At 45.4% G+C, this 23224-nt stretch overlaps 2 long non-coding RNA genes across 2 annotated transcripts; both read left to right on the top strand.

The window, feature by feature from the left end:
- The first annotated feature begins 8468 nt into the window (after nucleotides 1–8468).
- Nucleotides 8469–8980, top strand: LOC131583725 (uncharacterized). Its single transcript, XR_009278582.1, has 2 exons — nucleotides 8469–8841; nucleotides 8948–8980. It is a non-coding gene; the product is annotated as an uncharacterized LOC131583725 (long non-coding RNA).
- Nucleotides 8981–10751: 1771 nt separating this feature from the next.
- Nucleotides 10752–11688, top strand: LOC131583724 (uncharacterized). The gene is made up of 3 exons (XR_009278581.1): nucleotides 10752–11268; nucleotides 11363–11525; nucleotides 11609–11688. It is a non-coding gene; the product is annotated as an uncharacterized LOC131583724 (long non-coding RNA).
- Nucleotides 11689–23224: the final 11536 nt, after the last annotated feature.

Genomic DNA, 23224 nt, shown 5'->3' with positions numbered 1-23224 from the left:
GAATGAGCAACAAGTTCCTTCTGCCACTGCCCTCACCCGTAGGATGGCAACAGCACAAACTCAACTGTGAGGATGATCAGGGCTCAGAGCAGCCCCAGGTGTGAGCAGTGAGGTTGATGAGGGGACAGAGCAGCCCCAGGTGTGAGCAGTGAGGTTGATGAGGGGACAGAGCAGCCCCAGGTGCGAGCAGTGAGGTTGATGAGGGGACAGAGCAGCCCCAGGTGTGAGCAGTGAGGTTGATGAGGGGACAGAGCAGCCCCAGGTGCGAGCAGTGAGGATGATGAGGAGCGGGTGGGTCCTGCCCGGGGCTGTTTTAGGGGGAGGGTTTCCCTCAGTTCACTTGGGCACGGAGCAGTTGGAGAAGAGGGGTTTATGGTGGGCTCCCCGGGGGTGTCTCATAGAACGATAATGGGAGCATCTCATAGGGTCTGGGAGAACAGCTGGATGCACTTGGACATGGAGCATTGCTTAAAGGAGGTGCTGAGGGACAAACCTTTGTGTCTGGAAGCAGCATCTGAGCAGGTGAGCCAGTGCGGGTTTGCAGGGGAGACTTTTCTCCTTTTTCTTTTTGATTTCATCTTGCCGGGGAGCGACAGAGCCATGCGGAGGCGAGGTGAGCTCTGCCGGGCCGGTAGGCGGGAGCCGCGGCGCGGAGCTGTGTCCGTCCCGGCCGCTCCGCCCGCTCTGGGCACGGGGCTCGGGCACCGCCGGGGTCCCTTCGGGCTGGTCCCGGTGCCGCTGGGCGGGCCGGGCTCTCCCGGGGCCGGGGCCGCCCCCGCCCGCCAGAGGAGCCGCTTTCCTGCCGGGAGCCGCGCTCCGTCCGGGGCCGGGAGCGCGGGGCCGCCCCCGGGTGCCGAGTGCCGCCGCTGCCAGGGCTCGCGTGGCTCCCCCGGTCCCCCCGTACCTGGAGCGGCGCCAGCCCGGGAGCGAGTCCCGGCGAGGGCCGCTGGGGGACACTTGTGGCTCGTCAGCTTCAGAGTGCACTGGCAAAAGCCGCTGGGAGGAGGGGAGGGGGAAAAGCACGACCTTCCGGCCTTTTTGTCTCGGGGCTTTGTCGGTGTTGCTCTTTAGCCGAGCCGCGCCTTTAAATAACGATGTGATGCTTTCTAGAAACTGTGTCCAATACCTTTTGCACCTTCACGTGAGGGCTTCGAGCTCAGGTTTTTCCGTTGCCGAGTTAACTGCAGGTCCAAGCTGACAGCGTCCCGTGCATTTGGTGTGCATGAATCTGTTTGTGATGTTCATTTCCTCTGGATGCAGAGTAGGGCTTTTTGGGCAGACTGTATTTCTCAAGCCTCGGGGTTTGTTTAAGCCGATCTTTTGGAGATGCGGGCTGGGGGAGAACTTTGTCTTGCTGCTGTACTAGGGAATGGAATGCAGGGGGTCCCCGCAATATCCCCGTGGAAGCTGGAATGTCCGAGGAAATGGATGCGACAATTCACGGGGGTGAACCTGGCTCCCAGCGCTCTGCAGCGTAGGACGCGAGAGAGCAGGGCCGAGGGACAGCGGGGTAGGAACGGCGAGGTGCTTCGTGCTCTGGGTTTGGTGTCTGTTGTAGTTAGGGCCTGGCGATGCGGAAGAATTCGGGATGTTACGGAAAGTTATCCGACCCCTCTCTGTTAGGATAGTAAAACCTCCTGCAATTAGCCAATAGCACTTAGGTGTGACGTATGTAGATGGGAGTAACACAATGACCCTAGGTTATAAATTGTCAAATTCCCCTGCAATAAATCGCCATATTCGCCATCCATCACATTGATGCAGTGGGATATGGACCGCGCGGCTGAAGATAGCCGCCCGTGCTGGTTCCAGCCAGGGTACCAACCTTGCTTGACCCCAATATATGGTGCCCGGGAGGAAGAAAAGTGGGACAAGAAGAAAGCAAGGATACCCTGAGTCAAGGAGCAGCGGTCAAGATAGTGAGTCTATTCTTGATGGGAGAGCCTGGGCCCAGAAGGATGATGGAATCATCAAAAAAGGTTAGATTGTAAGTTGTAAATTAATTAAGTTGTAAACCTAATTCGCTTGTTATTACAAGGCTTTGGGTTGTTGAAGTCGTAAATCGGCTTGTAAGGTTTATCCACCCTAAGGTGTGGGACAGATGTACTAAAACGCTTGCCAAAGAGATCTGGGGAACAACAAGGAATGGTATGCTGGTTACCCTGAAATTCAGGGTTAGAGCTTTTACAGCCCCCAGACGGGAGAAGCTCAACTGAGCTGGGAGGGGGGCCGGGAGTCCCCTCAGTCCCTAAATTCTTATCTGCTCTCAGAGAAACAGCGAAGAGCAGAAGATTTTTGGAAAAAGTTAACAGAAACAGCCAGAGGTGTGGCAGAAAAAATAAGAAGAAAACATCCCTCCAAAGACATAAAGATGGCACAGAGAAAGAAGCTGTAGCGCGGGAAAAATATGTCTCTAACAAAGAAAGAGGAACGTGGTCGGGGGGGATGGGAAAGAAAAAGAATGTGAAGAAGAAAGATAAGGAATGTGAAAGAGATAAGACGCGGGAGGCACAGGGATTGGAATGCAGGAGAGGAGAGAGGGGGGAGCAGAAGGTGGAAGGAAAGGTGGGATGGAGGCGGAGTGGAACCAGGGGGGAGGGAACAGCCTGCCCACGGGGGTGGTAGCGAGGCCGGGGCCCAAGAAAAGGCACGGCAAACAGGAAGTAACCGACCAGTTTTGACTCTAACCGAGACACGAGCGGTTCACACACACACACACACACACACACCCCACTCCCTCTCTGAGAAGCGGCAGGACAATACCGAGTTTGTTACAAAGTCATAATTTACTGAGTTTTTAAAAGGTGTTTATGTACCCTTTTGGAGTTAATTTTGTGTTTTAAGTAATTATGGGTTTATGCAGTTGGAGTTTTCAGAGTTTTTCTCAGATTTAAAAAGTAGCCTGGCACGGCCGAGTTCAGGAAAACACACGGCAGAACGCTGTCGCCATGGCAACCACCGGTGAAACAAGTAACAGTTACTTCAATGGAACCGCGGAAAGTAAAGCAATAAAACAACAAAAACAACAGAAAGCTGGACATTTTTGAGAAGGATAAGAAAAAGAGAGTTTTAATTAGACAATTTAAAAATTAGAAGCTTTGTAAATTGTATTGTTTATAAATTAGCAAATTGTTGTAATTAAAATTGCGATTTAAAAATAAGTTTCTATTGAATGAAGTGCCTTTAAAAATAGATTAAAAGGTTTAAATGTTGTATTTTTGTATCCCAAGAAACTTAAAAGATTCTTGTTTTGTTTCAGTAATTTCAAAGTTATGTTAATCATATATTACCCATTTGCTGAGTTTTTGACAATTTTAATAAGGAAATTTTAATGTGAATATTTTTGTTATATAAAACACATATAATTGCATATATATTAATTTGGATTTTAGATTTTGGATTTTAGTTTAAAAATTGGACTTGATATTTTTGAGAAGTGCTGCAAAAGCTAAATGACAACTTGCCCAATCCTGTGTTGTGGCTTTTTTTTTTTAGAGAGGCTGCACTTTGGAATCTTAGCTAATTTGAGCATATACTAGGCAAATTTGTGTTGTGAATGAGTGTTTTCAGTAACATTTGCAGTTATTGTGGGTTATTCTCAAAGCTAGATAACATAGAATTGTGATGTATTTGTTACATTTTTATAATTTTTATAGTGAATCCATGTTACCGTTGGCTTGAATGTTTTTAAGTTAAGCTGTATAACTTGGATATTCTTTTAAAGTTAGGTTTTGTTATTTCCTTTTGTTATAAATAATTATTGTTAAGTTTAAATTTTTGTTTAATTTGAATTGTTTTATGTTTTATTGAAGACACTTGTTTGAATTGCAAAGTGTAGTTATTTTTCTAGAAATATGAAGACAGCTACAACTGAAGCAACTGTGATAAACCACTGATGAACACCTGCTTGTGGACAGAAATGAATGCAGACTGTGACACCCTAGACTTCATTGAGAGTTCTATTCAGTTGTTGAAATTTTTGCAGTTTCATTTGCTATAACTTTTTTATTTTTTAGTGTTTCCAGAATTTTAAAAAGATGTACCATTGCTGAAAATCAGCTGCCATAAAAGAAGCTTCAAATTAAACCAACTGCTGAATGATTTAATTAGTCTGGTACCTAAGGTTTTTAATTATTTGCTTTGTACAAATGCATTTTAACAGTTTGCTGTACTGTAAGCATCTCATAGCTGTTGCTATTGAAAACCTTGTTTTAAAAATGAGTTAAGAGGCATCTTTCCAGTTTAAAGTCTAAGGCCCTGGCCAAGTCTTAACTTTACCTGGACAGAATGTTTATCAACAGATCCAGATGTTCTTGTACCAAATCAGTATTTGAGTTGCTTTTTAACTCAACAATTTGACCCTATTAGTACGACAGCTGGATCAATTTTAAAGTGGGCTTGGAGAATCATTTCCGGAGATGATGAACCAATCCTTCACTGATGATTTTTGGTTTTGTTTGTTTATTAACTATGGGATGCTGGTGCAGTGTTTTAATAATTAACAGTACCTTCATATTAATTGATTTTTAACTGTTATAGGTTCTTACTAATTGTATATAAGGTTTTGTGTTAATGTTGAACAGAAATACATCTCATTTTTATTTTTTAGAAAACGGGGGAAATTGATACCCTAAAAGCAATTTGATTAGTGTAATTCATTAACTTCAAGGAGAGAAGTGCCTGTGTTTTGTTGACAGATTCAGAAAGGTCACCTGTTCATCTGACCAGACTGTGTGCCTCTGAACACATGAGATCCAGTGAACAGAGAAGTCATCACACAGTCTTGGTACTCCAGACATGGATCAGAAGTGGACCTGTCAGGACACAGTTGTGTCTGAACACTATACAGACAGCTGCCAACAGAAATTTTATACTGTTATTATGATGATTATATGTGTTATTATGATTTTTCAGTTATCCTTTGTTTTAAGATTTAAAGGGGTTTGAAGAACAACTTGAACATCAAAGCCCTCAGTCACCGATCAGCTACCAGCTGACATCACAGGAGCAGTGAACATTCCAGGACTGAATCGTATTGGAGAAATTCTGTAGAAGATTTGGGAGGTGTAGAGACTCCATCTAACTATATATAAAGTAAATTGTAATTGTGTGTTTATCCTTTTAGCAAATTGTTTTCACGCTTAGACTACATATATACCAGAACACGTATGTTAAAAGTAGTTAGATAATAGTTTAAGGTAAAGTGTTTAGTCTGTGTAGTAATTGTTATGTTAGTATAAAATATAAGTATTTTCCTTTAAGAGGTAGTGTAAGTATCTTTGAAGGTTCATTTAACGTTAAAGTTTTAGCTGTAAGTTTGTAAGTATGGTGTCATTTACATGGTAAACTGTTTATAGTAATTGTGCTATTTATAGTCATAACACCTGAAGCAGTGAGCCCCAATTTTGTGGTACAAGCTGAGAGCCCATGATCTAATAGTCTAGCCCTTGTATAGCCCTTTATACCCAAGCTTTAACTCCTCTGTTGACTTCTGTGTATTAGCTGTTATCATCCCCAGAGTCCTATACCACCTGGATGAAGAGTTGAGCCTGCAAGTGGAGAGACTCACCCGACTTCAGAAAAGAGAAGTGCTGACAGGTGTAACCATAGCGATGCTGCTTAACCTGAGAGCAACAGGTGCTGCCACAGGTGTCTCTGCCATCGTGACCCAACAACAGAGACTGCTTTAGCTACAGATGACTGTAGATGAAGATCTACAGAGAATTGAGAAATTCATATCCTTTCTAGAAAAATCAGTCTCCTCACTCTCTGAAGTTGTTTTGCAGAACAAGTGAGGTCTCAAACTTGTGTTCATGCAGCAGAGGCCTCTGCATCGCCCTGAAAGAAGAATGCTGCTTCTACGCTGACCACACCGGAGTAGTGAGAGACACCATGGCAGAACTACAAGATAGGCTGTCTCAGCGAAAAGCAGAAAGAGAAGCCCAGCAAAACTGGTTCCAATCCTGGTTCGATCAATCTCCATGGCTAACCACCCTAGTGTCTATCCTGATTAGACCAGTTGTGATGATTTTACTTGTGTTAATCTTTGGACTCAATTTTATATTATCCATTTTCAATACTTTTATATTTTAGCAAATTAATTATTCATAGGGAGAGGGGAATATGTTGTAGTTAGGGCCTGGCGATGCGGAAGAATTCGGGATGTTACAGAAAGTTATCCGACCCCTCTCTGTTAGGATAGTAAAACCTCCTGCAATTAGCCAATAGCACTTAGGTGTGACGTATGTAGATGGGAGTAACACAATGACCCTAGGTTATAAATTGTCAAATCCCCCTGCAATAAATCGCCATATTCGCCATCCATCACATTGATGCAGTGGGATATGGACCGCGCGGCTGAAGATAGCCGCCCGTGCTGGTTCCAGCCAGGGTACCAACCTTGCTTGACCCCAATAGGTGTCGCTGATGTTTCCAGAGCCAGAGCAGGTTGGTTTGGTTCTGGTGCACTGGAATGGGATCCAAACCTTGGAAAGGTCAGAGACCAATTGGGAGGAAATGTTTTAAAGTGAATGTGTCTCTTAATAGAGGGGAGGTTTCAGTCCGTTTTTTAATTGATTTTAAAGGAATTTTTTTTGAGGAAAAGTGAAAAAAAAAATGTTTATTTTAATAAGTAGGGCGTAGGTAAGAGGAAAAAAAGGATGAATAACGTTAGATATTTTTTTTGTTGTGGAGAAAAGCTCAGGAGATTTAGAAGGGTTTTTCTGCACGTGTGGTTTGGATGTTTTTGGAGTTGGGCTGTGGCGTGGATCTTTTTGAGCCATGGGGTGTTTTGATGGTAGCCTGGGTTTTTGGATCGGAGTAAAGTTGAATAGTTTTAGAAGAAGTTGTTACAGTTCTGGCAATTATTTTGTATTCACTAATCAATGAGAAGTTATTTTAAAGAAGTAAAAAATGGATTTTTTGTTGTGTTAAACAATAGAGTTGAGAGAGAATTTGGGTGAGGCTGTATTAGTACTGTATATAGATTGTATGTTCAAAGAATTTTTTCTTTTTTAGTTTTAAAGTTATAGAATTTATGTTTGGGTATAAAGCAGATGATGGGGATATAATATAATATAATTTTAGAACATTTTTTTTTATTGTGTATCTTTGGCTTAATGGTCAAATTAATGTTTTTTAATTTTAGATACGCTTTTATACAGATACAGGTAAATATAAATAGTGGTAGTAATATTTAGTAAGTAGAGGCATTTATATGTGGTTTTTATTCAATATTAGAATTTTTTGGTGGTACACAGTGTGTTGTTTCATTTTTTTGTGCTGTATACTAAGTGAAATTTGGTTTTTGAATAAAGATGATTTTATGAATGGGTTTGTTTGTATTTTAGGTAGAATGAATTAAAATAGATTTTGATATCGATTAGTGGGTTTTGTTTATTCTATGTAGGGGTTCAGATTGGGTAGGGTTTGGTTAGTGGAGTTTTGGGTGTTAATTAGGTGGCTTTTGTTAGATGCAGTTTTCAATTTTTGAAAGTTTTTTATTGAGTGGTTTTAAGGTGATTTTTAGTAATTGATGGTAGAATTTTATTTTGTTTGTAGTTGGTGTATAATAATGTATATGTTCTATTTATTTAATGTGCTTTTTGGTTTAGGTGTTGATGATAAGTTTGGATTTCTTTCGGCTGTGGTGTTTCTTAGTTTCATTTCTGGGGACACAGGCATTTATATGGTGGATTTTATAGGTATATTTTTGGGGGTGATGTTTTTTAATTTTTTAGTAGCTTAGATTGGTTTTTTGTGTTTTCAATTAGCTATTAAATTTTTTTATAGAGTATTGGTGAGTATTTATGTATTACTATAAATGTGGAGCTTTGGGGTTTTTTTGCTGATGTTTAGGGTTAGTTGAATGGTTTTGAGTTCAGTGTGTTGGTCTGATTATTTTTGAATAGTTGGTGTGATTTGTTGTGTGGAGTTCAGTAGGGTTGCTTTTTATTTACGTTTAACTTTGCTAATGTGATAAGAACTGTTAGTGAAAGAGCATAGCATCTTTTTTTGCTGGTAGTTGGTTGTACAGTGTTGGTTTTGTTTGTGTTACCTGTTTTAGGTTGTTGGTTTTTTTTTGTTAGTGAGATTAAAGTTTTTATTTTGGGGTTAATTTGTGTTTTTTTTCAATATTTTAGGGCAATTTGGGTTTTTGATTCGGGGGTGCTGTGATGAGAGTACTTTATTTGTTTTATGTGGTGTCGGTGGTATGCATAGAGGGAATATTTGTTTTGAAAATTTATTTTAGTATTGTTAGTTGAAGTGTTAGGATGAGTTGTGTTTCAGTGTTGAAACTTTTTGAGGTGGTTTGGATCTTTTTCTAGGTTAAGATTTTTTTCCCTTGGCTGGTGGAGGTATTGTGATTTTATTGATGATATTGGTGGGAATTTGATGCTGCTTGTTTTTTGGTTATTTTATTTTTAGGAATTGGATTTTTGCAGTAGGCCTGGAAGAATTCACTTTATTTCAAAACATACTACTTTAATGATGTAAAGGTTCCCATATTAACTCCTCAGTCTTTTAGATTCTTTTTCTCATTTAGGTTTTCCAGAATTTATGGATAATTTAGCAATCAAGCAGGGATGGCACCCCGTTCTTGAAAAGATGGCTATGGAAAAACCTGTGTCTAACAACATGTACCTGACAGAGGGCAACAATTTTGCCGTTATTACAGGGCCAAATTCGAGCGGCAAATCAACGTTGGCATGGATCTGCCGGAGGAGAGGAGTTTCTGGTGGGCTCCCAGTGACATCTGATGGAGTGACAGTGAGAGCATCTCATAGGGTCTGGGGGAGCACCTGGATGCACTTGGACCCGGAGCACCGCTTAAAGGAGGTGGTGAGGGACAAAGCTTTTTGCCAGGAAGCAGCACCTGAACAGCTGAGCCAGTGTGGATTTGCAGGGCTGATCTTTCTCCTTTTCCCTTTTGATTTCATCTTGGCAGTCCCTCCCCGGTGCCCTCAATCTGTCACAAGAATTCCAAGAAAAAAAAAGGCTGAGCAAACAGTGAAAAGAAGGGGTATAGGTAAGGTGGAGTTCAGGTATACCCCACCCCAAACCCTAAACTGCAGCCCCAACAGTACTACCATTTCCCTGAGGCAGCTGTAGGCAGGAACCCTAAAGCAGGGGAGTTCCAGAACCCCCGAGAGGTGCAGGCAGTACCCCTGGTGCTAGGGCCAGCCAGGAGATAGTGGGGGGACGATCCGTGGGGCTGGGGAAACAGGGGGTTTCCCGCCCCGCCCCACCCTGGGCTCTCGGTCCCTCCGCAGCCGGGGATTGCTCCCACCCCTCCTCGAGGCGGCGGTTGGTAGGGCTTCGTGCCTGGCCTCCGCAAAGAGTTCGGCTCTGTCAGCCTCTGCCCTGTCTCAGGGCCAAACTTAGGTAGGGTAGGGAGCAACTGTGGATTGCCTGGTCCGGGCTAAGGGACATCTCTTGGGGCCTATGGATAAGGAGCATCCCCAGTTGCAAGCGTAGGGTTGTAAGTTAGTAGGGTTCAGCGCGGGAGCTTGGCAGTGACACAGAGAAGCTGAGGGAGGGCTTCAGAGGTCAAAAGCTCAAGGGCTGGAGACAAACAGTGAAAATAAAAGGGGTACAGGTTGGGATATAAGGTAGCGTACAGGACTATTCGAACTCTAAACAGTAGCCCTAAAAATGCCCCCCATTTTCCTGAGAAAGCTGCAGGCAAGAACCCTAAAGCAGAAGAGTGCCAGAACCCCCGAGAGCTGCAGGCAGTACCCCTGGTGCTAGGGCCAGCCAGGAAGTGATAGTGAGTGCTAGGGCCTACTGCTGTCATATAAGCTGGGGTTTCCATCCTTGGGGTACCCTGGGCTCCCTGTCCCCCACTGACTGGAGAGTCTTCCTCCCCTTCTTGAGGTGGTGGTAATTTGGCTCTGTCAGCCAATACTGCTGTGAAGCAAGCCTCTGCCTCCCTGTGGGGTGAAGTGTGCAGCCCATGAACCTGGGCGTTCTCTAGAGAAGGTAAGTGCTGGGTTTTCACAGATGTGCCGCTAAGATCCTGCATTGATATTTGGTCTTCTTGATTGTAGCTGACCAGGAGACGATGTCCTGGCGATGGCAGGAACTTCCCGGATGGCGAGGTGGCCTTCCTTGATGCCCCATGTGGATCCTCCCTGCCGGGCATCCGAGAGCTAAGTCTAAGGCTACAAATTGCAGAGGGGATGAAAGCAGGGTGCAGGGTCAGGACTCGTGACCTGGGATTATGGAGTCAGCTCTGGGGATGGGGAGGTCCAGACTGTGGCCCCTTAAGCCACATGGTGGGAGAGCCTCACTTTTGTTCACAGTGCTGAGGTGCGCAGGACAGAGCAGCCCCGGGGCGTGTCATGTCACTTGTCTGTTGTGCCTTCTGTGTCTTTTGTGCCTCTCGTGTTGTATGTGCCTTGCCTTATCTCTTCTGGGGGCTTACCAGAAACCCTGGTGTCACTCGTAGCATCTCCGATCTCTGGGTTCCTCGGCCCAACGCTGTCAAAGCTTTGCCTCGGGAGCTCTCAGAGGCCTTGGAATTGCGTCTGTTTTGAATAGCATCCGATCGGATGTCTTTTAGAGGTCTTGTTCCGAGCTGCGTCGACAGCCGTGCGCCGCGAGGATCCATTGCTGCAGCTTAGGACTTGAAGAAACACAAAGATTGGTAGGGGACTGTGGCCCTAAGATTCTTGGGCATCCATCTTGGCAGTTCCTGGAGTCAATCGTTCTGTCAGCATCTTCTTCCTTCCCAGTTCTGTGAGCTTCATCAGCTTGCCTTCATTCTCACCTGGGTCATCTCGTTCCATGTTCTCTCGGTCCTTGTGGCCATTCTTGTGGCCCAGAGTTTTGTCTCCCCGTTGTGTCCCCTCGTCTGTTGTCTTGTGTGTCACGGGTGTCTGGGTGTAGCTGTCCCGGAGCTGCTCTGCCCTGCTGCCCAGCCTGGGTGTAGGTGTAAAAGGCCAAGTTCCAGGCCCCTGTAATTTGAAATTTGTGGTGTAGGGTGTAGTTTGAGTCTAGAGGGCATTCCTAGATGGACACAAGATGTCTGGAGCTGTGAAGTTACCCTGCAGCACTTTGACTTTTGTCTTAGCTTTCTTTCAGATGCGGATGGATTAAATCGGTGGCAGAGCGCCCCATGCAGGGTAAGGGGGTTCCCCCGAGAAGGTAAGTCAATGTTTGTCTTGGCAGGGCAACTGGAACCGGTCACTGTGTTACTGGTCTCCTCTTTGTCTTTATTTTTAGGAAATAGAGCCAGCTAGCAGCAGTCAAGGCGAAGTGGGCAAGGTGAGCGTTGACCGGTGGAGGGAAGCTGTTGTTATCACTGGGCTCTCAGTTTCCGGTGCAACGCCAAGTGCCCCGTCTCGTTTGCGTGCTTTAGGCAGTCCAGTCACGTTTCATCGAGACCCCGTCGCCGACCAGCCAGCACGCCTGCTTCGCCTCTGCCATGAGCCCTGCGGAAGCGTTATGGGACCGTGTGACGGAGCCTTTTCCACGTAAAGGGGCCATGTGGGTGGTCTTCAGGAATGGGCCGAGGGCTGGCCGTGAGTTGAGGATGTCAGGAGGAGGAGCGAGGGCCTGTTCAAGTTTCAGCAATGCCGCATCACTTTGTCTTCTCTTAACTCAGGCGTGCCCTGCGACAACGGCGTCCGGCTCCCGGCATGGTCGAAGCGCGTGGCCTCAGGACGCGGTCATTCGCAGGAGACCGCGAGTAGTGGAATTGTTGGGTTTTGGCCGATGCCCTGCAAAGATCAGCCACTGATTTTCTGTTTTATTTATTGTAGCTGACCGAGAGACGGCAGCCTGGCAATGGCAGGAACTTCCCGGATGGTGAGGCGCCCTTCCTTGGCGCTCCACGTGGATCCTCCCCTCCGGGCATCCGAGAGCAGAGTTGAAGGCTATGACCCACAGCGGGGAATAAAGCGGGGTGCTGGGTTGGGACTCGTGACCTGGGATTTTTGAGTCAGCTTTGGGGATGTCCAGGCTCTGGCCCCTTGGGCCACGTGAAGGGAGAGCCTCACTTTTGCTCACAGTGCTGAGGTGCGCAGGACAGAGCAGTCCCAGGCCATGTCGTGTCACTTGTACATTGTGCTTTCTTTGTCTTTTGTGCCTCTCGTGTTGTACATGCTTCGCCTTATCCCTTCCAGGGGCTTACCAGAAACCCTGGTATCGCTCCTCGCATCTCCCATCTCTGGCTTCCTTGGCCAGGCACCATCAAAGCTTTGCCTTGGGCGCTCTCAGGGGCCTTGACATTGCATCTCTCTTTTAAAAGCATCCGATCGGATGTGTTTTAGAGGTCTTGTTCCGAGCTGCGTCGACAGACGTGCGCCGCAAGGATCCATTGCTGCAGCTTAGGATTTGAAGAAACGCAAAGATAGGTAGGGGACTTTTGGCCCTAAGATTCTTGGGCATCCATCTTGGCAGTTCCTGGAGTTAATCGTTCCATCAGCATCTTCTTCCTCCCGGGTTCTGCGAGCTTCATCAGCTCGCCTTCATTCTCACCCGGCTCATCTCGTTCCGCGTTCTCTCGGTCCTTGCGGCCATTCTTGTGGCCCAGAGCTGTGTCTCATCGTTGTGTTCCTTCGTCTGTTGTCTTGTGTGTCACGGGTGTCTGGGTGTAGCTGTCCCGGAGCTGCTTTGCCCTGCTGCCCAGCCTGGGTGTAGGTGTAAAAGGCCAAGTCCCAGGCCCCTGTAATTTGAAATTTGTAATGTAGGGTGTAGTTGGAGTCTAGCGGGTGTTCCTAGATGGACACAAGGTGGCTGGACCTGTGAGGTTATCCTTCAGCTCTTTGAGTTTTGTCTTAGCGTTCTAACCATTACATTATTTGCTACCCGATGTGCGGTTCAAAAGAGTAAGAAAAACCTATACTGATTACGTTGTATTGGTACTTCCTGTGTGTTGGGAAAAAGGACTGTGGGATAAAGGACTTTGTAATGGTGTTGCTTAAGTTCATGTCTCTCAGGGTGGAGGCCTTCATGTAGTTCTAGTCTCTGAGCTTTTTTTGAGGTTTTAATCTACTTGTCCAGAAATGGATTACTTGTATTTATTTCTATTTTATGGCTGGCTATCTGTCTATCTATATTCATTTGTTTATTATAGATGTGTATATTTTCATTTCTATATTATTCATTTAAATGCCATGCCTGTAAGTAAATAAAAAACAAATAGTCCCTTGATTTAAATATTTCTATCATATTGAACTTCTTTTTTTACACACATAGATATAATACACAACAGATATTAAAATATATTATATTAGCATCTATCCATATGGTTTTCATACTGAATATTAATCTACTTGTCTAGATTTGGATTACTTGTATTTATTTCTTTTTTCTCTCTCTCTAACTCTCTCTATATATCTATCTAGCTCCCCTATTTTTACTTTTACATGTATATATTTATATATTTCTCTTTCTAATGTTCTGCTTTTTGAAATTTGCATTGCTTTCTCTTTGAAACTCTACCCATTCATTCAGCTAACAGATCAGAATGACAAAAATATAAAGCCCTGGTGAACCCCGAGTGCAGAACGCGCTCGTCTCTCTGGAACTTAGGCATAGAAATTTCTCTTGGTGCATTTTAGTACCTCATGGATGCACAGGTGTGTTTTATACACTCACATTTTACAGGGAAGTAAGAGGTGGAAAAACAAAACCCACTTTCTTAACCCTAAGCCGTTCCTGACATAACAAAACCCTAATGACGGTGTGCACAGAGAGGGGCTTTCTTTCCAAGGGAATTTAGAGAGATCAGTTCCCGTTCCTTGCCAATACCTACCGTAAAAACCAGAACAACTCCACTGGTTTTTGGATTCTGCATCCAGCCCTCCCAGGGAATTTCCTGGCAGCTCGGGGTCCCCTCTGGGCAAGGGTACCCGGCACGAGCCCTCCCCATTCCCCGCTCACCTTGCTCCTCCAGCGCAGCGCGTGCCTCCCTCTGCCGGGGACCTCGGCGTGCCCCAAGGGACATGGGAGCCCCCCAGTGCCCACCCCATCCCCCTCAGCCTTTGCTCCTCACCCCCAAAGAAGGCAGAGAACAACTCCAACTGCCCTGGACAGCAGCACCCTGCTCTATTGGAAGCCCTTCTAGGTCTAGACCCCCTCCCAAAAAGGAGCTGTGCTGCAACAAGAAAAGGGGTGCCCCGTCTGCGGGCACTTCTGCACCACTGTGAGCCCAGAAAAACCCAAAATCACCGGAATTCACCCCAAAAAAGCCTCAGATCCAAAAAAAACCCTATAAAAATCGGGTAAAATACGAGAAAATTTTTAAAAATCCCAAAAAATCCCAAATTTTGAGAGTCAAACACCACTGCTGCCCCGGCTGCGGGCACTTCTGCACCGCTGTGAGGCCAGAAAAACCCAAAATCACCAGAATTCAACCCAAAAAATCCTTAAATCCAAAAAAAACCCTGTGAAAATCGGGTAAAATATGAGATAACTGCAAAAAATCCCTTAAAAATCCCGAATTCGGGGGTCAAACACCACTGCTGCCCTGGCTGCAGGCACTTCTGCACCACCGTGAGTCCAGAAAAACCCAAAATCCCAGGAATTTAACCCAAAGGAATCCTCAAATAAAAAAAAAAAAAAAAAAAAAAAAAATCCCATAAAATACGAGAAAACGGCAAAAAATCCTGAATTTTGGGGTCAAACAGCACTGCTACCCCCGCTGCGGGCACTTCTGCACTACTGTGAGTCCAGAAAAACCCAAAATCACTGGAATTTAACCCAAAAATTACCCCAATCCAAAAAAAAATCCCGTGAAAATCCCATGAAATACGAAAAAATTGCAAAAAATCCCTGGAAAAATCGTAAAAAATCTAGAAAAAATCTCATAAAATACAAGAAAATTCTGTAAAAATCCCCAAATCCCCCAAAACTGTCCCAAAACTGCCCCGAATCCCCTTCAGGATCTTTGGGAACCTCAATTTGTGCCTTTTAGGGATCAGTTTGGGGGATTTGGGGGGTTTTTTGGAGATTTTTGGTTGATTTCAGGGTGATTTTGAGTGATTTTTGGTTATTTCAGTTTGATTTTAGGTGACTTCAGGGTGATTTTGGTTGACTTTAGGCTGATTTTGGGGTGTTTCAGGCGGATTTCGGGTGACCAGTTTGGTTTTGGTGTATTTTAGGCTGATTTTGAGTGATTTTGGTGCATTTCAGGCTGATTTTGGTTGATTTCAGGGTGATTTCTGGTGATTTCAGGCTATTTTTTTTGCTGATTTTGGGGTGCTTGAGACTGATTTTGGGGTGTTTCAGGTTGATTTCAGTTGATTTCAGGGTGATTTTGAGTGATTTTGGGGTGTTTCATGGCAATTTTTGGGTATTTTGGGGTGTTTCAGGCTGATTTTGAGTGATTTTGGGGTACTTCAGGCTGATTTTGGGCTATTTCAGGCTGGTTTTTTTCCGTTTTTTCACCGACTTTTGCTGATTTTGGCTGATTTTGTGCCGATTGCTGGATTTTAGGGCACATTTCTCGAATGCCACCCCGACGTGCGCATCAGGCGCTGTTTCCACCGGGGCTGCGTCTCCCGCCTGGGGGGGTCTCATCTTCTGTCCCCAAACCCCCCAAAACTGCCCCAAATCCCCCAAAACTGCCCCAAATCCCCTTCAGGATCTTTGGGAACCTCAATTTTGATCCCGGTGACGTTTGATCAATTTTGATCCCGCCCCACACCCGGTGATGTCATCACCGTTTTTGTGATGTCATAGTCGGCCCGGTGACATCATAGCGTTCCCCGTGATGTCACCTTCTCTCCCCACGTGACATCACGTGTCCCACCCGGTGACATCATCCGCACTCCATGATGTCATCGCCAGCTCGTGATGTCACCGCCCCGTGTGACGTCACAAGCCACCCCCCAATGTATGACATCACCACCCCCCGTGTGTGACAGCACCACACGCCCCCATATGATGTCACCACCCCCGTGTATGACGTCACCATGTCCCCCGTGTATGACGTCACGGCGCTGCTGTTGATGACATCATGGCGGCCCCATTGATTACGTCACTGCGGCCCCGTGTATGACATCACGGCTCTGCCGTTGATGACGTCACAGATCTGCCATCTATGATGTCACGGCGCGGCCGTCAATGACGTCACAGCGCTGCCGTCGATGACATCACGGCTCGGCTGCTGATGACGTCACTGCACGGCGCTGTCAATGACGCCATGGCACGGCTGTCGATGACGTCACTGCGTCCCCTGTCGATGACGTCACAGGAGGAGGACGGCTCCACCTGCCTGCACCACGCGGCCAAGAACGGGAACCTGGAGATGGTGGAGCTGCTGCTGGGAACCGGACAGGTGGACGTCAACACCCAGGTGAGTGGTCAGTGAGTGACCACTGAGTGTCCACTCACTGTCCTGAGTGTTCTGAGTGAGCCCTGAGTGTGTCCTGAGTGTGTGAGTGTCCACTCTGTGTGTCCCTGCTGGGAACTGGACAGGTGGACGTCAACGCCCAGGTGAGAGGTCAGTGAGTGACCCCTGAGTGTGTGAGTGTCCCCTGAGTGTACCCTGAGTGTCCACTCACTGTGTCCTGAGTGACCCCTGAGTGTCCACTCAGTGTCCGGAGTGTCCTGGCAGTGGTCAGAGGGTCAGGGCTGCTCTGGGGCTGTTTTTGGGCTGTTTAGGGGTTGATTTGGGGTGATTTTGGGCTGTTTTCGGGGTTGTTTTTAGGGTTGTTTTTGGGTTGTTTTTAGGGTTGTTTTTGGGGTGATTTTGAGGTTGTTTTTGGGCTGGTTTTGGGCTGTTTAGGGGTTGTTTTTCGGGTGGTTTTTTGGCTGTTTTGGGGGTTGTTTTGGGGCTGTTTTTGTGCTGTTTTTGGGTTGGTTTGGGGGTGTTTTGGGGTGATTTTGGGTGTCCGGAGGCGGCGCTGACCCCTGGATGACCCCTCAGGACAATGGCAGCTGGACCTCCATCATTTGGGCGGCCGAGCACAAACACATTGAGGTCATTCGGCGACTGCTGACCCGAGGGGCCGACGTCACCCTGACCGACAACATGAGCACACCTGGGGACACCTGGGGGGACCTGAGACACACCTGGGGACACCTGGACACACCTGGGGACAGCTGGGGACACACCTGCGGACACCTGGGGGGACCTGAGACACACCTGGGGACACCAAAACCACACCTGGGGACAGCTGAGATACACCTAGGGACACCTAGTGACATCTGGGGGCCACATGGGGGACACCTGGGGACAGCTGAGACACACCTGGGGACAGCTGAGGAACATCTGAGATACCCGAGACACACCTGGGGACACCTGGAGAACATCTGGGAGACATTTGGGGACACCTGGGGACAGCTGGGACACACCTGGGGACACACCTGGAACCCAGTCTAGAACCCAGTCCAGAACAGTCTAGAACAATCTAGAACATGCTCTAGAACGTTCTAGAACCCAAGCTAGAACGATCTAGAACCCAGCCCAGAACAATCTAGAACATGCTCTAGAACGGTCTAGAACCCGATCCAGAACAATCTGGAACCCAGTCTAGAACCTGATCTAGAACAATCTAGAACACGTTCTAGAACACACCTGGAACACACCTGGGGACAGCTGGGGACACCTGGGACACACCTGGGGACACCTGAGATACACCTGGGGACATCTGGGGATACCTTGGGGACTTGGGGACACACCTGGGGGCCCCTGAGATACACCTGGGACACACCTGAGGACACCTGGGGACACCTGAGATATACCTGGGGACACCTGAGATACCTGAGATACACCTGGGGACACCTGGGATAGAAGGAACACATCTGGGCACACCTGAGGGTACCTGGGGGGTACCTGGGAACACACCTGGGGACACCTGGGATGGAGAGGATACATCTGGAACTCACCTGGGGGGACCTGGGGACATCTGGGGACACCTGGGCACACCTGGGATAGAAGGAACACACCTTATTAGGTTTTGTTTATTGGATGTAGGGGTTCAGATGGGGTAGGGTTGGTTTGCTTAGCTGAGTTTTGGGTGTTAATTAGGTGGCTTTTGTTAGATGCAGTTTTCAATTTTTGAAAGTTTTTTATTGAGTGGTTTTAAGGTGATTTTTAGTAATTGATGGTATAATTTTATTTTGTTTGTAGTTGGTGTATAATAATGTATACGTTCTATTTATTTAATGTTGTCTTTTTTAGTTTAGGTGTTGATGATAAGTTTGGATTTCTTTCTGTTGTGGTGTTTCTTATTAGTTTTACTTCTGGGGACACAGGCATTTATATGGTGGATTTTTATAGGTATATTTTTGAGGGTGATTTTTTTAACATTTTAGTAGTTTAGATCGATTTTTTATGTTTTTCATTAGGTATTATTTTTTTTTATTGAGTATTGTAATTATGTATTAGTATAAAGGTAGAGCTTTGGGGTTTTTTTTAACTAATGTTTAGGGTTAGTTGAATGGTTTTGCGTTTAGTGCATTGGTCTGATTATTTTTTAATAGTTGGTGTGATTTGTTGTGTGGAATTCAATAGGGTTGATTTTTATTTACATTTAACTTTGCTGATGTGATAAGAACTGTTAGTGAAAGAGCATAGCATCTGTTTTTGCTGGTAGTTGGTTGTACGGTGTGGGTTTTGTTTGTGTTACCTGTTTTGGGGTTTTTTTTTGTTAGTGAGATTAAAGCTTTTATTTTGGGGTTGTGATTAAATTAAAAATTTTAGGGCAATTTAGATTTTTGACACAGATGCACTGTGATGAGAGTACATTAGTTGTTTTATGTGGTATTGGTGGTTTAGATAGGGGGAATATTTGTTTTGAAAATTTATTTTGGTATTGTTAGTTGAAGTGTTTGGATGAGTTGTGTTTCAGTGTTGAATCTTTTTGAGGGGGCTCAGATTTTTTCTAGGTTAAGATTTTTTTCCCTTAGTTGGTGGAGGTACTGTGATTTTATTGATGATATTGGTGGGAATTTGATGCTGCTTGTTTTTTGGTTATTTTATTTTTAGGAATTGGATTTTTGCAGTAGGCCTGGAAGAATTCACTTTATTTCAAAACATACTACTTTAATGATGTAAAGGTTTCCATTTTAACTCCTCAGTGTCTTAGATTTTTTTTCTTATTTCATTTTTCCAGAATTTATTGATAATTTAGCAATCAAGCAGGGATGGCACCCCGTTCTTGAAAAGATGGCTATGGAAAAACCTGTGTCTAACAACATGTACCTGACAGAGGGCAACAATTTTGCCGTTATTACAGGGCCAAATTCGAGCGGCAAATCAACATTGGCATGGAATGCTGGAGGAGAGGAGTTTGTGGTGGGCTCCCAGTGACATCTGATGGAGTGACGGTGAGTGTCGCTGCCCGCTCGGCCCTTCGCGCCTCGGCTAGCTCCGGCCGAGGTCAGCGGCAGTAGTGGGGAACCAGACGAGCACTGCGTGGCTCAACCTGGAACCTCTAGAGCTCCTCTGAGCTTGCGCTCTATGATATGCAGGGTGACACGAGGTGCAGCAAAGGGGGAGAGAGAGTGCTCGGAGTCCTCCAATTTCCCAGGAACAAGTTTATTCCAGCAGGAGAAGGGAGAAGACGACGAGGGACAGGGCTGGGATCACGGGGAGAAGGTCCGAGCCGAGACCCTGGGCACCTCTGTGCGCCAGGTTTTAAAGTTCATGGGCGGCTCATACAGCAACCAATAGGACGGCAGCAGGGGAGGTGTTGTGGGAAGGGGTTCCAATATACAGAACCAATGATAGGGACCCGGGGGAGGGAAGGCAATTGTACAACCAATAGGGCATCAAGTAAGAGGTGATAAGCAGGGAAGGAACCAGAACAAAAGGTGGGGTGTACATAGATTGATAGGGCTCGGGGGTAGGATCAAGGTGATGGATGGGGAACAATCTGGAAAAAGGGGAGGGGTTTACAATGATAGGCAACTAGGGACAAACCATGTTGGGATAGCAGGGGAGTAACTGGGGCAGACCAACTTTAAACTTAATGAAAGTGAACAAACAGACTTAATGAAAGTGAACAAACAGGCGACAACAGGTGAGAGCATCTCATAGGGTCTGGGGGAGCACCTGGATGCACTTGGACCTGGAGCATTGCTCAGAGGAGGTGGTGAGGGACAAAGCTTTTTGCCAGGAAACAGCAGCTGAACAGGTGAGCCAGTGTGGATTTGCAGGGCTGATCTTTCTCCTTTTCCCTTTTGATTCCATCTTGGCAGTCCGTCCCCAGTGCCCTCAATCTGTCACAAGAATGCAAAAAAAAAAAAAAAGGCTGAGCAAACAGTGAAAATAAGGGGTACAGGTATGGTAGAATACAGTTGTTCCCCACCCCCAACCCTAAACTGCAGCCCTAACAGCACTCCCATTTCCCTGAGGCAGCTGCAGGCAGGAATCCTAAAGCAGCAGAGTGCCAGAACCCCGAGAGGTGCAGGCAGTACACCGTGTTCCAGGGCCAGTTGAGAAGAGATAGTGGCCATGTAGGTCCCACTTGTGTGGGATAACCAGGGGTTTCCAGCCCCGGCCCACCCTGGGCTCCCTGTTCATCCGCAACTGGGGAGACTCCCAAACCTCATCAAGGTGGCGGTACGTTTGGATCCACAGCAATACCGCTTGAAGAGTTTCGCTCTGCAAGCCTCAGCATCCCAGCGGGGCTGAAACATGCAGGCGAAGGACCCAGCCATCGTCAGGAGACCGCGAGTGTTGGGTTTTCACAGATGTGCTGCTAAGATCTTGCACTCATATTTGGTTTTCTTTATTGTACCTGTCCAAGAGACAACAGCCTGCCAGAAACGTGCCAGACGGTGAGGTGGCCTTCCCTTGTGCCCCATGTGGCTTCTCGTCCCCACGCATATGAGAGCTAAGTCGAAGTCCAAGACCTACAGAGGGGCATGAAAGTGGTGTGCTAGGTCAGCACTCATGGCCAAGGATTTTTGAGTCAGCTTTGGAGATGTGGAGGTCCAAGCTGTGGCCCCTTAGGCTACCTCAAGGGAAAGCCTCACTTTGGCTCACAGTGCTGAGGTGCGCAGGACAGAGCAATCCTGGGGTGTGTCGCGTCACTTTTCTACCGTGCCTTCTGTGCCTTTCGTACCTCTCGTATCGTACGTGCCTCGCCTTATCCCTTCCGGGGGCTTATCAGAAACCCCGGTGTCTCTCTTAACATCTCTGATCTCTCTGAGAAGAACATGAAGAATAAAGAAGAAGGGACAAGAGACAACACCGTAAATCCTCCATCTTGTCTCCTGTTCTCTAAACTTTTTCACCCAGTGATTTAAAAAAACTTTCTAATCTATACCCTTACACTTTTAGCTTTTTCTAACTTTAACATTTGTTTTCATGTATCACCATGAAAACATGCTCACGAATTTCATATTATATGAAATTCAATGTTTTTCTGGATCTTATAACTAAGTATCAGAAACAAGGGCATGCACTCTGTATTCCAGACTCCAACATTTGCCCCACTCCTTAAAAAAAAAAAAAAAAAAAAAATCTACCCAAACCTTTTCTTTGATTAATTTTCACTCAGGGTTATTTTTCCTTCTCTCAAGCCCTATGCACCAACAACAGAACTGCTGCTCTGTTCTACAGAGCGCTCTGCCTCCAGTTTTGAACATCAGTTAACTAACCACTCAAAGCTAGAGAAATAGATCTAGGTTGCTTACTTAACCAGTAGCTTAATTTGCCTAATTGCTTTAAAGTTTCTGCTGAAACTACTTGAATTGAAAGCTGAGTTGTTATAAATATCTATCTGAAATTTCATGAGTCAAACTCTTCACAATCAAGTGTGACTAAGATTGATATAAGGTTACACTAAGATGTTGCCTCTTTATATAGAACATGGTAAATAAAAATAAAATTGAATATTATACAAAAATCTATTTTCACTGAGATAAGGTACACTTTCTTTTGAGTTAACTAAAAGAAGTGATGCAGGTGAAATTGCATCACAAAGTGATCAACAAAATGATACAGCTCAAGGGCGATACCTGATTCACCTTCATCTTCAAGGACTTTCTCTCTCATGCACGATTCTGAATCTTGACACAGTTCACACCATGCTTTAACAAATGAGGCCTTACAATATCGATTTTCCTACTCTTTCACACGAAACCCAAAGTTCATCGCTCTCGCATGTGGGATCAAAGGTGTTCAGCTGTCAACTGCGGTCTCGACACGGTTCACATTGGCGTGCTCGCTCTTCTGCTCTTTGGGCCGTCTGCTCGTCTCTGCAACTGATGAGTTTCCATGTTCTTCGCTAGGAAGTTATTTCTGCTTTGAACCTGTGAATACACAAACATACACTTTACTCCAAATTACTAATTGAAATTAATTTTTAATCTTCTTGCTTCTGAACCTTTGACAGGAACCAAAGAATTCTCTCTCAACTTGGCTTGAGTACTGTTGGAAGAATACCTGATAATTGATGGAACTGGCTTTGTGAAAGACTTGTTTAAAAAGGACCATTCAAGAATTATTCGCAATAGATATACAATCTTGGCGTTTTTTCCAAAATCTAAAATACATACATAGTGTTTCCACGCTTCTGAACTGCAGCCTCTGTTTCCTCCCCCTCTCTTGTAAACAAAGGTCAAATATCCACTGTCTTGTTCTGACAATGAAAAACCATCGAAGTAAAACACATGCATATGTATACATATAGGAAATAATACTTTTACAGCAATCAAAAACTGATTAAGACGGTGCATAAATAATATTATGCGATATTAAACTTATCTATATAATATGTAATATGAATTACTGAATGTACTAAATATATACTCTCATCCCAGAGTCTGCCACAGCTGATAAATCAATGGAAGATTGGAAAATCATGTCCGGATAACAATTTTCCAAGCCCACTGTAAAAATCCAGCTGCTATATTAATTCACTAATTGCCAAGTCAAATTGACCTGAGTATTGTTTTGATCCAGAAAACTTCTGGGTTTGTCAATTCTCTATCCAGGTAAAGTCAAGGCTTGGCCAGGGCCTAGGGTTTAAACTGGAAAGATGCCTCTTAACTCATTTCCAAAGCAAGGTTCTCAATAGTAGCAGCTATGAGATGCTTACAGCACAGCAAACTGTTAAAATGCGTTTGTACAAAGCAAAGGATCAGAAGCCGTAGGTACCAGGCCAAATAAACCATTCAGCAGTCGGTTTAATCTGAAGCCTTTTCCATGGCAGCTGACCCTCAGCAATGGTACATCTTCTTAAAATTCTGGAAACACTGAAAAATAAGAAAGCTATAACAAACAAAAACTGCAGAGATTGGAACAAGCAATAGAACT

This window comes from Poecile atricapillus, chromosome 12 (assembly GCF_030490865.1).
Source record: "Poecile atricapillus isolate bPoeAtr1 chromosome 12, bPoeAtr1.hap1, whole genome shotgun sequence".
NCBI lineage: Eukaryota > Metazoa > Chordata > Aves > Passeriformes > Paridae > Poecile > Poecile atricapillus.
This window is presented reverse-complemented; position numbering and strand designations above follow the sequence as displayed.